Source organism: Trichechus manatus, unplaced genomic scaffold (assembly GCF_000243295.1).
Source record: "Trichechus manatus latirostris isolate Lorelei unplaced genomic scaffold, TriManLat1.0 scaffold00020, whole genome shotgun sequence".
NCBI classification, from domain to species: Eukaryota; Metazoa; Chordata; class Mammalia; order Sirenia; family Trichechidae; genus Trichechus; species Trichechus manatus.
This window is the reverse complement of record NW_004443956.1, coordinates 7,311,307-7,326,289: the sequence shown is the minus strand read 5'-3', so window position 1 is coordinate 7,326,289 and position 14,983 is coordinate 7,311,307.

Here is a 14,983-nt window from a genome sequence, read left to right as displayed (position 1 = left end):
TGTCCATGGGGCCTCCATGACCTTTCCTTGTACAGGTTGTGTTAGTTTCCCCTGTATTGTGTACTGTCTCACCCTTCACCCAAGATACCACTTGTCTAGGGGGAATGATTTTTTTTGCCTTTTTTAAATCCTTGAAATTAAGATCCATTAATTATACAGAAAAGCACATAATGTTTTACTTTATACTGCACAATTAATGGCCATATGGTATTAAATTGGCAACCAGACTTGCGAGGATAACAATTTTAAGCAGAATCATTTGCGGTCTAGATTTTCTTCTTTTTGGACTCATGATGTTTTACCCAGAACTTTGTATTTTCTTCCCTGGCTAAATAGAGGTAATACTTTTTAAAAAGGAAATGGCAAGAGACACTGTTAATTTTTTAAGAGCTAGGTATAAATAAAAATTCTCTAGATACTACTTTCTATGTTCTCTGAAGTCTTCTTGGTGTTCCAAGTGGAAGGAGAAACTTCGTAGGAAAATTAGCAAGTGCAGAGATGTTTTGGTGATCTGCAATTTGTTTTCCACTAACCCTAATTATTCACAGTCTTTGACCACATGTTGCTTCAGGAAATATTTAAATACACTTTTCTTACACAAACAAAAATTCAATTTCATGAAGATTCTGCCTCTGTAATAACTAACTGCAAGATTAGACCTTGAAATACATTGAAGCAAAATTCGGCTTCTAGAAGCATATGGCCTCAAGTACCTTTAAGAAAAATCATCAGAGGGCAGAATTTGGCTCTGTGATATTTTTATGCAGTGGAAGAGTTCCAGAAATAACCGCCTGCTTTCCTACTGTCCAGAAAACACGCATTTAAAAAAAAAAAAAAACAACAACAATTTTTCATCTTACTTTTTATCCATACTCTGTTTCTTACAAATTAAGAAGTCTATTCTCTTAGGACCATCTATGAACATCATATTTTTAAAAACGGAATTTGTACATCAAAGCGTCAAAGTGAGACTACCCTATGTTTTTTTACAAGCGTGGAGAATTGATCGCCGGTAAATCTGCGAGTGCCTGAGAGTTATGTCTGGAAGGTTAGCTGAAGCTTGACTTCATTGCCATATATTTCTCTTGGAAGTTATTGTGAATATAAGTTAAAAAAAAAAAAAAAAAAAACAACTCTTCAGACATACCAAACCCATGCTGTTCAGAGCATTTGTAGGTTTTATGTGTAATGCTATAAATAAAAATATATTTTCAAAATGAGCTCTGCAGAAAATGGAAAATCTAAGTATAGTTTTGGCTGAAATAATTTTGAAAAAGCACCCAAAAAATGGACACTGATGTAACTTAAGAGGCACAATTTTGGGGAGGAGTTGGACTCCTACTTTTTTACTCAAATATGATCTTTGTTAAAAACAAACACAAAGCCCCCAAAAGATGGTTATCTTCTTCTATTGTAACTGCATACTCGGTATTTAGGAATTAATTGTACCTTTTAAACCTTCTTGACTTTTTTCGAAGGGCATGAGTGTTATCCCAGAAAATCAAACCAAGAATCACTGGATATTCAAAATGAATGAATTCCCCCATGACCCCCTCGTCCAGATTTCCGGAAGTCACTGGGCATATTAGATAAAGAGGTACAGAATTAAGTGAAAGAAGCTTCAATTTGCAGGTTTCTGTATTTTAAGGCTATAGTGGAAATGATTTGTCTTGTGCTGATGTTTTGAAAAGTAAGCAGTGACTCAGTCGTTTTGTCTCTGGAAGGTAACCTGACAAGGAGATACTATCTAGGGAGAATCTGCTAAACGGCAATGATTTAATCTAGACAGCCAATCTGATCCATTAGAAATACGCTTCCTATTACAGAGAACTTTCTATTAAGCTTTATTGAATTACGTTTTATTTTTCACTTCTTTTGCATTTATTCAATAGGTAACCACAGGCCAATAAAATATTTTTAAATTCCTTATAGGCAAGTTAGTTATTGGAACCTGAACAGATTTTCCCCCCAAGTTGTTACTTTGTTACATTAGTGGTCTTTTCTTTTAAGGTGACAGTCTCGTGTCGGACACGGGGAGCATTCTGCGTCATGCCAGAAAGAGTTTATGGTCCCACCTGCATGCCTGAGAAAGACAAAACAAAGCTTTATTTTTAAGTCCTTGGAAAGTCCACACCATTAAGTAACTGCTACTGCTAGCTTTCTGGTGTTATCTAAAATGGTAAAAAGTTCATTACACCAGTTTGCTTATAACTACTGCTTTTATTTTCGAAGAATATGAATAGACATTCTATTTAAAGACAATAAATTGATCAGGAGATGTCAGTCACACGTATGAGTTAGGGATGGCTTTCAGCTGCAGGTAAGAAAATTCAAATAAGATGAATTAACCGTAACAAAGGGGAAGGGACAAGGGCAAAAGGCACATGCCAGCTGGATCTGTCTGTTATAAAGATAATATTTTCCCCATAAGCTACTTCTCGTGGCCCATCACAGCCACAATGAAGCCTGGGAAAATTCAGGATTTAGCTGGGCATATTTGCTATGCTGAATGAAATCTGAGTTCTTATTTAAAGAAAAAGAAAGGAATGGTATTGGGGAGAGACATATTTTTCACAGTAGTTATGTCTCTGATGGGATTCACAAACACCAGTTGAGATCTAACGTCAGTTTTACACCTAGAGTATTCTTTTTCTTTATTGGAATTTACATTTTCTAGTTTTTTTTTTTACTCTTAATGAAATCTGCCTCATAGCTTCTTCATAAACTGATCTCATATTGGTGCTCTCCTACTGAGGATATACAAACGATCCACAGAAGATGATCCAGTGCTATACAGAGGTTAAGAGGATATATAAATTATTGCTTGCAAACTTAGCCACTAACAGCCTATTGCATTTTCTTGTTGGATAAATACAAACAAGCTAAATTTATACTGATGGAGATATGATTACTTTATGGTAGTAGATGGTACTACAAGCCACTGCTTCTTCAACCATTTGTTTTTTAGCATGAATTACCTTTAAAATAGTCTGTTGTTTTTTTCACATGGCCTGTGGCGACTCTGCATTTATCAATACAATTTAACGCATTAAAATTGTATTTAATGCCTACTATTTGCCATGGAGGGACCCTGGTGGCACAGTGGTTAAGTGCTTGGCAGCTAACCAAAAGGTCAGTGGTTCGAACCCACCAGCTGCTCTGCAGGATGAAAATGTGGCAGTCTGCTTCCGGAAAAACTATAGCCTTGGAAACAGCTATGGGGCATTTCTACTCTGTCCTGTAGGGTCACTGTGAGTCAGAATTGACTTGATGGCAAGCATGTGGTTTCTTTTTTTGAATTTGCCATGGCTTTTCAAAATCTACTTAAAGAAATAGCTTTTGGATATTTCAGAAAATAATGTAAAATTTGTTCTAATTTTTCACAGCAATAAAAAATAAAACTCTTTTTAACTAAAACAGTAAATATGTCTTAAATTTCAATTTTAGGACTTATGTTATATTCCCTGACCCCATCCCCTGCCACTATTGTTGTGTGTGTTTTTAATACGTAGGAAAATTTTTATGTGCTCAAACTGGACAATTCATGTAGAAACTTTTTAAAACATTTTTCTCTGAGTTGTCCATTGCTTACAATCACCAGGAGTCAAAATATCAACAACACACTTAAAATTTTGCATAATATGTTTTTATTATCTTGTTATTCACATAAGCCAGGTAAAAGCCATATCTCTACTTAATTTTGTTCTCTAAAGACAACAAAGATCAGGGTTATCATCCTTAACACTTATAAAGTTTTCTCCTTGATGTGATATTTTCTAACTCTGTAGTATAAGAAGTAACTGAATGTGTTGAAAGTTGTAGAGACATGAGCTAATTGTATCAGGATGTGTTTCCAAGTGACATGTTTCTGCATCTGTAGAATCATAATGGCTGATTTAAAGAAAACAGCAACAACAAAACAAATCCAGCAATTCCCCAGGAGAGTCACTAAAGTTGATAACTCTTACTTATATATTCCCTTTGATTATTCAAATATTCTTTTTATGGGGTGTTCAGTCCAGTTTAGTCTCTCACATATTTGTTAGGTAACTAATATATGCTGTTTTTTGACTGAACTTGATAGTTTTTTGGATGATTGTATTGATTTCTATTTGTTCTCAGGCTTAAAGCAGGTCCCCTTACACCTAAGTGTTTATTAAGACTGTACAGAGTATGATGAGAATAGAAATTGTTTATTCTAGGTACCTGTACTATTGCATCTTTTGGGGGAAAAAAACCTTCTAAAGGACAAATTTAATCATACTTTGATATCTTTTAAAAATATGTTTTAAAGAGATTTAGGGGTTGAATAGAGTTTTTTTAAAAAAGTATTAGCTGTTTTAAGAAGCAGTTGTATCTGAAACCCAGGCTCAGAGGCAGGCCAACGTAAAATGTTTATCAGTCCATACAGAGGAGAGGAGCAAAGGAAGATAAAATATGGAAATAAGAAATCCTGGAAGTGGTTACAGATATCTCGTAACCCTACATTTAGGTAAATAGCTGTTAATTAGAAGAAAAAAATTTATGTGAGCTAGAGGTACTTCATGGTATCTAAACAGACTTTTTCTTCAGTTGTTTCTTCATAATGCATCTATTTACTTACTGAATCTAGTTTTATTGTATTCCTATGCCTAAAAATGGAAAACTCTAGAAAAGACACAGATGGAAAAATCTAGAAAAGGCTAATCTATCTTTTCAATTATCTACTCAATTAGTATCAACAAGGTCTAGGATTTTTAGGCTACCACCACTCATCTCTCAGTTTGTCGTACTGTCGTGGCTTGGGTGTTACTGTGGTACTGGAAGCTATGCCACCAGTATTTCAAACACTAGCAGGGTTGTTCATGGTGGACAGGTTTCAGTGGAGCTTCCAGACTAAGACAGACTAGGAAGGAGGACCTGGAGAGCTACTTCTGAAAAAATTGGCAAGTGAAAACCTTACGAATAGCAGCGGAACATCGTCAGATATAGTGCCAGAAGATGGGTCCCTCTGGTTGGAAGTCACTCAGAATACAACTGGGGAAGAGCTACCTGCTCAAAGTAGAGTCAACCTTAATGACGTGGATGGAGTAAAGCTTTCAGGACCTTCATCTGCTGATGTGTCAGGACTCAGAATGAGAAAAACAGCTACAAACATCAATTAGTAATTGAAATGTGGAATGTACAAAGTATGAATCTAGGAAAATTGAAAGTTGTCGAAATTAAATGGAATGCTTGAAGTATCCTAGGCATTAGTGAGCTGAAATGGACTGGTACTGGCCATTCTGAATCAAACAATCATATGATCTACTATGCTGGGAATGACAAACCGAAGAGGAACGGCATAGCATTCATTGTCAAAAAGAACATTTCAGGAATCTAATCTGAAGTACAATGCTGTCAGTGATAGGATGATATCCATACACCTACAAGAAGACCATTTAATACAACTATTATTCAAATTTATACACCAGCCACTAATGTCAAAGATAAAGAAATTAAAGATTTTTACCAACTTCTGCAGTATGAGATTCATCACACATGCAATCAAGATGCATTAATAATTATTGGTGGTTGGCATGCTACAGCTGGAAACAAAGAAGAAGGACCAGTAGCTGGAAAATATGGCCTTGGTGATAGAAACGACGCCACAGATGGCATGATGGAATTTTACAAGACCAGTGACCTATTCATTGGAAATACCTTTTTACAACAACATAAATGGTGACTTTATACATGGACCTCACTGGATGCAATACAGAGGAATCAAATTGACTACATCTGTGAAAGAGACAACGGAGAAGCTCAATATCATCAGTCAGAACAAGGCCAGGGGCCGACTGCAGAACAGACCACCAATTCCTCATATGCAAGTTCAAGTTGAAGCTGAAGAAAATTAAAAGAAGTCTACAAGAGCTAAAGTACGACCTTGACTATATTCCATCTGAATTTTAAAGACCATCTGAAGCATAGGTTTGATGCATTGAACACTAATGATAGAAGACCAGATGAGTAGTGGAAGGACATCAAGGACATCATATATGAAGAAAGAAAAAGGTTACTAAAAAGACAGGAAAGAAAGAAAAGACCAAACTGAATGTCAGAAGAGACTCTGAAACTTGCTCTTGAATGTCGAGTAGCTAAAGAGAATGGAAGAAATGATGAAGTAAAAGAGCTGAACAGAACGTTTCAAAGGACGGCTCAAGAAGACAAAGTAAAGTATTATAATGAAATGTGCAAAGACCTGGAGTTAGAAGACGAGAAAGGATGAACATGCTTGGCATTTCTCAAGCTGGAAGTACTGAGGAAAAAATTCAAACCTCGAGTTGCAATAAGGAGGATTCTATGAGCAAAATATTGAATGATGCAGGAAGCATCAAAAGAAGATGGAAGGAATACACAGTCACTGTACCAAAAAGAAAGAATTGGTCAACATTCAACCATTTCAGGAGGGAGCATATGATCAAGAACCAACAGTCCTGATGTAAGAAGTCCAAGCTGCTCTGAAGAGAATGGCGAAAAACAAGGCTCCAGGAATTGACGGAATACCAATTGAGTTGTTTCAACAAACGGATGCAATGCTGGAGTGCTCACACTCATTTTTGCCAAGAAATTTGGAAGACAGCCACCTGACCAACTGACTAGAAGAGATCCATATTTGTGCCATTTCCAAAGAAAGGAGATTATGAAACAGAATGTGAAAATGTTTGAACAACATCATTAATATGACACGCAAATAAAATTTTGCTGAAGAAAATTTAAAAATGGTTGCAGCAGTACATTGACAGGGAACTGCCAGAAATTCAAGCCAGATTCAGAAGAGAACATGGAAAGAGGGATATCATTGCTGATGTCAGACGAATCTTGGCTGAAAGCAGAAAATACCAGAAAGATGTTTACCCGCGTTTTATTGACTATACAAAGGCATTAAACTGTATGTATCATAACCAATTATGGACAACATTGCTAAGAATGGGAATTCCAGAACACTTAACTGTGCTCATGAGGAACCTCTACATAGACGATAAGGCAGTCATTCGAACAGAACGAGGGGATACTGCATGGTTTAAAATCAGGAAAGGTGTCCTTCAGTGTTGTGTCCTTTCACCATACTTATTCAGTCTGATGCTGAGCAAATAATCTGGGAAGCTGGACTATAAGAACGAGACCAAGGCATTAAAACTGGAGGAAGACTCATTAACAACCTGTGATATATAGATGACACAGCCTTGTTGTCAGAAAGTGAAGAGGACTTGAAGCACTTACTGATGAAGATCAAAGACTACAGCTTTCAGTATGGATTACATCTCAACATAAAGAAAACAAAAATCCACACAAGTGGACCAATAAGCAACAACATGATAAATGGAGAAAAGATTAAAGTTGTCAAGGATTTCATTTTACTTGGGTTCACAATCAATACTCATGGAAGTGGCAATCATGAAATCAAAGGATATATTGCATTGGGCAAATCTGCTGTAGAAGATCTCTTTAAGGTGCTAAAAAGCAAAGATGTCGCTTTGGGGACTGAGGTGTGCCTGACCCAAGCCATGGTATTTTCAGTCGCCTTATATGCATGTGAAAGCTGAACAATGAGAAAGAAAGACCAAAGAAGAATTGACGCCTTTGAATTATGGTGTTGGCGAAGAATATTGGATATGCCATGGACTGCAAGAAGAAGGAACAAGTCTGTCTTGGAAGAAGTACAGACACAGTGATTTTTAAAAGGGAGGATGGTCAGATATCATCTCACTTACTTTTGACCTGATATCAGGAGAGACCAGTCCCTGGGGAAGGACATCATGCTTGGTAAAGTAGCAGGTCAGTGAAAAAGAAAAAGACCCTTACAGAGATGGATTGACACAGTGGCTGCAACAATGAGCTCAAACATAGCAACAATTTGATGAGGTGCAAGACTGGACAGCATTTTGTCTGCTGTGCATGGAGTTGCTCTGAGTTAGAACCCACTCAATGGCACCTAACAAGAATAAGAACACTTCTATGAAGCCTTTGAACTGGAACCACTTCTAAGTATACATCATAAATCTTGAGTGTACAATCCAATTTCAAAATCGTGAACCAAGCCAATTCAGACATATTTTTGTATTATAGCTTATTTCCCAAAGTCTAATAAGTACTTCTTCCCCTCACTCCCTGCACATACATTTTAATGTTTTTCAAATTGAACTATATCTTAAGATCAATATGGACATTTAATGTGGTAGTTTTTCTTTTATATCACAAAAGCCTATATTCATTGTCTTAAGTAATAAAGAAATTTGTTATCTCACTTAACACAGAGTCTGGAGATGAATAGATTTGCCTTTTGATTAACACTGTGGCTTCACAATTTTAGAGATCTTAGTTCTTTCATCTCTTCTCTACCAGCTAACCAGAACGTTGGTGGTTTGAACATGTACAGCAACTCCATGGGACAAAGACCTGGCAATCTACTTCCGTAAAGATTACAGCCTTGAAAACCCGATGGGGTGGTTCTACTCCATCACGTGGGGCATGGGGTCACTATGAGTCAAAATCCATTTGACAACACCTAACGACAACTGCCAGTGAATCTGGATATGGCATTGATTTAATTGTGGTCATACGATGGAGGCCAATAGTAACCAAAACATCTCATTTCTTTGTTCATGTCAAATAAACACAAGAAAGAGTACCTCTACCCCTAGCCTAATATGTAAGTATTTCCTTTCAATCTGATTGGGACAGTTTAGGTCACCTGACCACTATTGGGCTAATACAATTTGTCAGGCAAATGCCTCACTGGTTGGTTTACTCTCATCAGACTCTACTCCTCCACATTCCCCTGAGTCCCATGAATCACTTGGGCTGGTAAAGGTAAAAAGTTGGGCTCTGGGGCTACCTATAAGAGTGCTAGTTTGAGGATGGGGTGTCTATTCGTGGTTGTTCTTATCACTGGGCCACCAAAACACCTTTGCACGTAGTAATCAGGCTTAAATTTTTATTGTTTGCCATCCAAGGGCATATTTCTTCCAGAGATAGTTTCCATCCCTGCTCCAAGACTCAAAGCGTAATATCTCCTTGTATTAGGGATCCATACTTCAGGTAATAATTCAAGTTCACCAAATTCAGCAAGACACAAAATATTTACAAATGTAATGTAAAATATGCTCATTCTTTTCTTCATGCCTTAATGTGTTCTCTTTTGTGGAATTTAAAACCCGTTGCTGCTGAGTCAGCTCTGACTCACGTCCACCTGACCTGTGCCGGAGTAGAAGTATGCTCCATAGGATTTTCAATGGCTCGTTTTTTGGAAGTAGATCACCAGGTCTGTCTTTTGAGACGCCTCTAGGTGGTCTCAAACTTCCAACATTTTGGTTAGCATCCAAGTGCGTTAACTGTTTGCACCACCCAGGGACTCCTTGTGAAATTTAGTATGAGACAAATTAGGGAGGTAGGGGGGTCAGGGAAGGAGGCACTCAATCCGTTTTTACTTAGCTGAGTTGTACCTAAAAGAGGCCATTTGGTAGAGCTCCAGTTGCTCAGAGGAAGCTCAAGAAATGTGTTGGAAAGAGATCCCATAAGCCTCGGTTTTACCCAAGTAGTTGGAGCAGGAAGAAAACAGAAGTGGCCTGTGTGAGTAACATGGATCCAGCGTTTGTGAGCGTATCACTACTGGAGAGTTTAGCCTTATCAACTTTTCATGAATGTCTTAGCCAGACATGGATTTAAAAAATAACTTTGGAATGTGAAACTTGAAATTTTGTTTCTTATCTTCAACCCCAACCCCAGAAGGAGGCTCAGTAAGTTGTTCCAAAGACAATTCAATAAAAGCTTTTATGGCTGACTGCTGCTTGAGCAATCGTCCTGGCTACTACTAATTCTCTATTTCTTCAGAAAACGTACTCTGAGCACTTGTAAAGACAAAACTACTCTAGTACACCTAGCATTTGATTTGTATACTAACAAGAGTCAGTTGACTTCATTTCCAATGCTGTTAATGCCAAACGTACTTGTCATGTACATATCTGATTAAATATTAAATAAATTAATCATTAAGAATGTGAAAAGATAATTGTTTTTCGGAAAGCTAAGTTAAATATTACGGAAAGACTTGATAAAGGCCTTAAATTTAACATTTCTCTCTGATTAGGTGGACGAGAAGAGTATAAAAGGCTGGGGAGTGTGAGCACCATAAATATCTAGAAGAATTCTTCACACTGATTTTTTTTAAGGGTCTATAAGTTCTTAAAAAAAAGACAAAACAAAACTGCAGTGGTTAAGCACTCGTCTGCTAACTGAAAGGCTGGAGGTTCAAACCAACCAGCCACTCTGCGGGAGAAAGATGTGGCAGTCTGCTTTCAGAAAGAGTTGCAGCCTTGGAAACCCTATGGGACAGTTCTACTCTGTCCTAAAGGGTTGCTGTGAGTTGGAATTGACTCGATGGCAATGAGTTAGGGTTTTGTTTTGTTTTTGGTGTAAGTTCTTACTTTGCTTTAAGAGCCGAAGCTGAAAATTCTAGATGATGCATTAAATAGGTTGTATATGCAAGAAAAATGATAGAGAACTTTGATTATCAGACATACACTTGAAGAAAAGTCTTTTGGCTTTATACTAAAAGATTAGAGAATGCATGTACATCTATGTGTTTTCAGTGAAAGAAAATATCTAAAGAGAGTATGTCTTTTTTTTTTTTTTTAATGCTTCTCTCCTTTATCCAGACTTCTTTGTTTAAAAGGTCAGCTATTACTGTGATCATTTACATTTGTATGTCCTCCTGCTCGGCCCAATCTGATACCACACAATGTGCAGCAAGAACGATGTGTCATACATTCATAATCGTTTATTCGGTCAACATGTATTGAGCACCTACATGAACAGCGTCCCTGGACCAGAAGCTGAGAGCACAAAGATGAATAATACACTGTTCCTGCCTTCAATAAGGTCATAGTGTAAGGAAGGGAGAGAGCTTCAGCAGGTGAGTACAGTGATCGAGGTGGGCTGGAGTACAGTGAGAGATAGAAGAGGGGTACTCAGTTGTTGAATGCTCTAGATAGACATTCTATGATATCCTGCCATTTGTTTTGACCTTTCGTGGTTCTGAAAGAATTTTGGTGATCACAACCTGGTATGACACTTAGTGTTAATAACACTAATATTCATTGAGATTTTACATGGATCTAGACGATGTGCCAAGCCCTCCACATGCGTAATCCCACTAGTGTTCACAATAATCCTACGAGGAAGATCCTAATAGTATTCCCATTTTATAGAAGCAATCACACAGCTAGAAATGATAAAGCTGAAAATCAAACCGGCTCTATCCATCCTTATAATACATGCTCTGAAGTGTCCACTATGGTACCTCTAGCAACTTTTAGTGAAAGGAAATTCTTATTTGCTCATGATATAGTTTAAAAATTGTTTGAACATATGGACAATATATGTGCATGTTTGTATGTCTGCAAAATATACAGTTGGATGATCTCTATATGTACTTGCTGCAAAAAATGTATGGTGTATGCATATGTCTATAAACACTCCCTCCCCATATGCCCAGCGTTATAGTTAGCACGATGAACCAGTTGGCCATTGCACATGTTGGTAGGACCACTGTAGGAGCAGTTGCTGGGGATGGATATAGTGCCTCTTCTCCCCCTAGGAAGGCTGTCCTATTGTCTTACGAGGGTTCTTCAAAACTGTTTGGGGCTCTTCCTTAATGCCAGCATCTCCGAAGCCAATGGATCTTTTCTGCCTTTCTCTTATACCGGGGATGTGTGGAGAAAGGAGAGGGCATTAAAATAATTTTCTGCTCTAGGCCCTCATACATTTAAGACAGCCTTCTTCCTGGAATACATAAATGCCAGCAAATCAGCATTTCTTACGCTGCAGTATCCTTCCTGGAAATCCTGTTAAAGGACATACCCTAGCTGCTTGTCTCGGACCGAATGAGAATATAGTGAGCCTCGTGATTTCCACTGCTGAGATATTAGCATAAATCTCCCACTAATGCACCCCTGTCTGTTAGTAGAAGAGTCAGTTGCTGCAACCTAAGAAAATACGTTAAATGGAGGAGGGAGTAATGCTTCACGACTGGGGCGTGACACAGCAGAGGAGGCATTTGTGGGGAGCTTCCAGCTCCACAAATACCACGGTTGGAGGCATTTCGAATTTTTCCCTCTTTGGGTCAGGAGAAGTGATTAGATGCCTCACTAGGAAAAATGATTTTTGAGTTGCTCCATAAGCAATAATAGGAACTTTACAATTTACAGACCAGTTTCATCATGCATTATTTCCTCTGACACCACAACTACCTCCTGAGGTAGGCAGGATCATTATCACTATTGTAAAGATGAGGAAATTGAAACGCAAGAGGTTATGTGACTCTGAAACTCAGAAAGCTGCAGTTGGAAGGTTCTCAGATTCTTCTAGGTCCCTGGCTTGCTTGCTCTCTCTCTCTCTCTCCAGGGCACTCTCTCTCTTTACTTACTTCTTTCCCTCTTTCTTCCTCTCCATCTTTAAACACTTGCTCTCCTTCTTTTTAGAAGTGAATTTTTAAGGCAATTAAACATGGCCTGGAGCATAAAAGACCCATCTGCCATCAAGTCAACTCCGACTCATGACAACCCCCTGTGTGTCAGAATAGAACTGTGCTACATAAGGTTTTCAATGGCTGATTTTTCAGAAGAAGATCATCAGGTCTTTCTTCCGAGGTGTCTCAGGTGAATTTTAACTTCCAGCTCCTTGGTTATCAGCTGAGCATGTTAACCATTTGCAACACCCAGGGACTCCCCTCGGAACATAACGGTACTTGATAAATATTTTTTACTTGTGTTTAATGAAGGTTCAATGAATTTAAAAGAATCATACATGGGACCACAGTCTCTAGGACAGATAAGGCAGACTGGCAGTGGCTGGAGGGGGATGAACAGGCTGCTTCCCTGCCCACTGACCTGCTAAACTCCACGGTTGAGTACACCCCTGGTGGAGTCCAGCATTTCATTTTACTGAGGTCTACTTATTTACCCCAGTAAAATGAACATCATGCTTGGTAAAGTACGGGTTCAGCAATAAAGAGGAAGACTCTGAACGAGATAGACCGACACAGTATCTGCAACAATGGGCTCAAGCTTAACAATGATTGTGAGGATGGCATATAAGCAGGCAGTGTTTCGTTCTGTTCTACGTAGGGTCCCTATGAGTTGGAACCAACTTGATAGCGCCTAAGAACAACAACAACTTATTCTGAAAGACAGCCAGCTCCTTCATGGCAGAGTTAAGTCTTAAAACTAGGATCATTATCTGAAAGCCCAAGACTTTGCTTCTCAGTCTAAGGACCCTGGTTGTACTTTCTCTCATGTATGAAACTTGTTTCCGAGAATGACTTTGTCTTAGAGTTGGAAGAGGACTTAGAGTTTACAGTACTTAACTGCTGACCAGGTGTTGGAATGCCCTCTCCTCCATCTCTGCATGAGGTCATTGAACTCTTGGATTATAATGACAGCTTGCTATGTCCAGAAACGTTCAGGGAACAGCTCAACTCGTAGAAAGATGTACTCCTTCTTGAGCAGGTGGATGTATGTGGCATGCTGATGTTCAGTGGGCAGTTTAAACCATCTGGTAGCCTTTATCCTCCTGTTTTTTACATTTAAATTTTATTTTTATTGTGCTTTAGGTGAAAGTTTACAGCGCAATTAGCTCCTCATTCAACAATTTCTACACAAACTGTTTTGTGACATTGGTTGCAATCCCCATAATGTGTCAACACTCTCCCCTTTTCGTTTCCACCCAGGTTTGCCTGTGTCTGCTCATCCAGTTTTCCTGTCCCTTCTGCCTTCCCTTCTTTGCTTTCGGGCAGGTGTTGCTGCCCATTTGGTCTCCTGTATTTGATTGATCTAAGAAGCACATTCTTCACGTGTGTTGTGGTTTGTTTCATAGGTCTGCCTAATCTTTGGCTGAAAGGCGGACTCCAGCAGTGGCTTCAGTTCTGAGTTAGCAGGCTGTCCGGGGGCCATAGTCTTAGGGGTTCCTCCAGTCTCCATCAGACCAGTAAGTTTGGTCTTTTGTGTGTGTGTGTGTGAATTTGAATTCTGTTCTACATTTTTCTCCCACTCTGTCCGGCACCCTCTATTGTGATCTCTGTCAGAGGGATCGGTAGTGTTATCTGGGCGCTATCTAGTTCTTCTGGGCTCAGGCTGGTGGAGGCTGTGGTTCATGTGGTCCTTTAGTCCTTTGGACTAATATTTTCCTTGTGTCTTTGGTTTTGTTCATTCTCCTTTGCTCCAGACGGGATGGAACCAATAGATGTATCTTAGATGGCTGCTTGTAAGCTTTTAAGACCCCAGATGCTACTCACCAAAGTAGGATGTAGAACACTTTCTTTATGAACTATGTTATGCCAGTTGACCTAGATGTCTCCCAAGACCATGATCCCCAGCCCTTAGCCCCAGTAACTCAGTCCCTCAGGGTGTTTGGATGTGTCTAGGAAGCTTCTATGACTTTGTCTTGGTCAAGTTGTGCTGACTTTCCCTATGTTGTGTTGTCTTTCTCTTCACCAAAGTTGACACTCGTCTACTACCTAGTTAATGATTTCCCTCCCTACCTTTCCCCTCCCTCATAACTATCAAAGATTGCTTTTTAATCTGTGTAAACCTTTTCTTTGCTTTTTATAATAGTGGCCTCATACAATATTTGTCCCTTTGTGATTGACTTATTTCACTTAGCATAATGCCCTCCAGATTCATCATTGCTGTGAGATGTTTGTTGTGAGATTGTTCTCAGATTCATCATTGTTCTTTATCTTTGCATAGTATTTCATTGTGTGTATGTTCCATAGGTTTGTTTATCCATTCATCTGTTGATGGGCACTTAGGTTGTTTCCATCTTTTGCGATTGTATATAATGCTGCAATGAACAAGGGTGTGCGTATGTCTATTCATGTGATGGCTCTTATTTCTCTAGGATATATTCCTAGGAGTGGGATTGCTGGATCATATGGTATTTCTATTTCTAGCTTTCTAAGGAG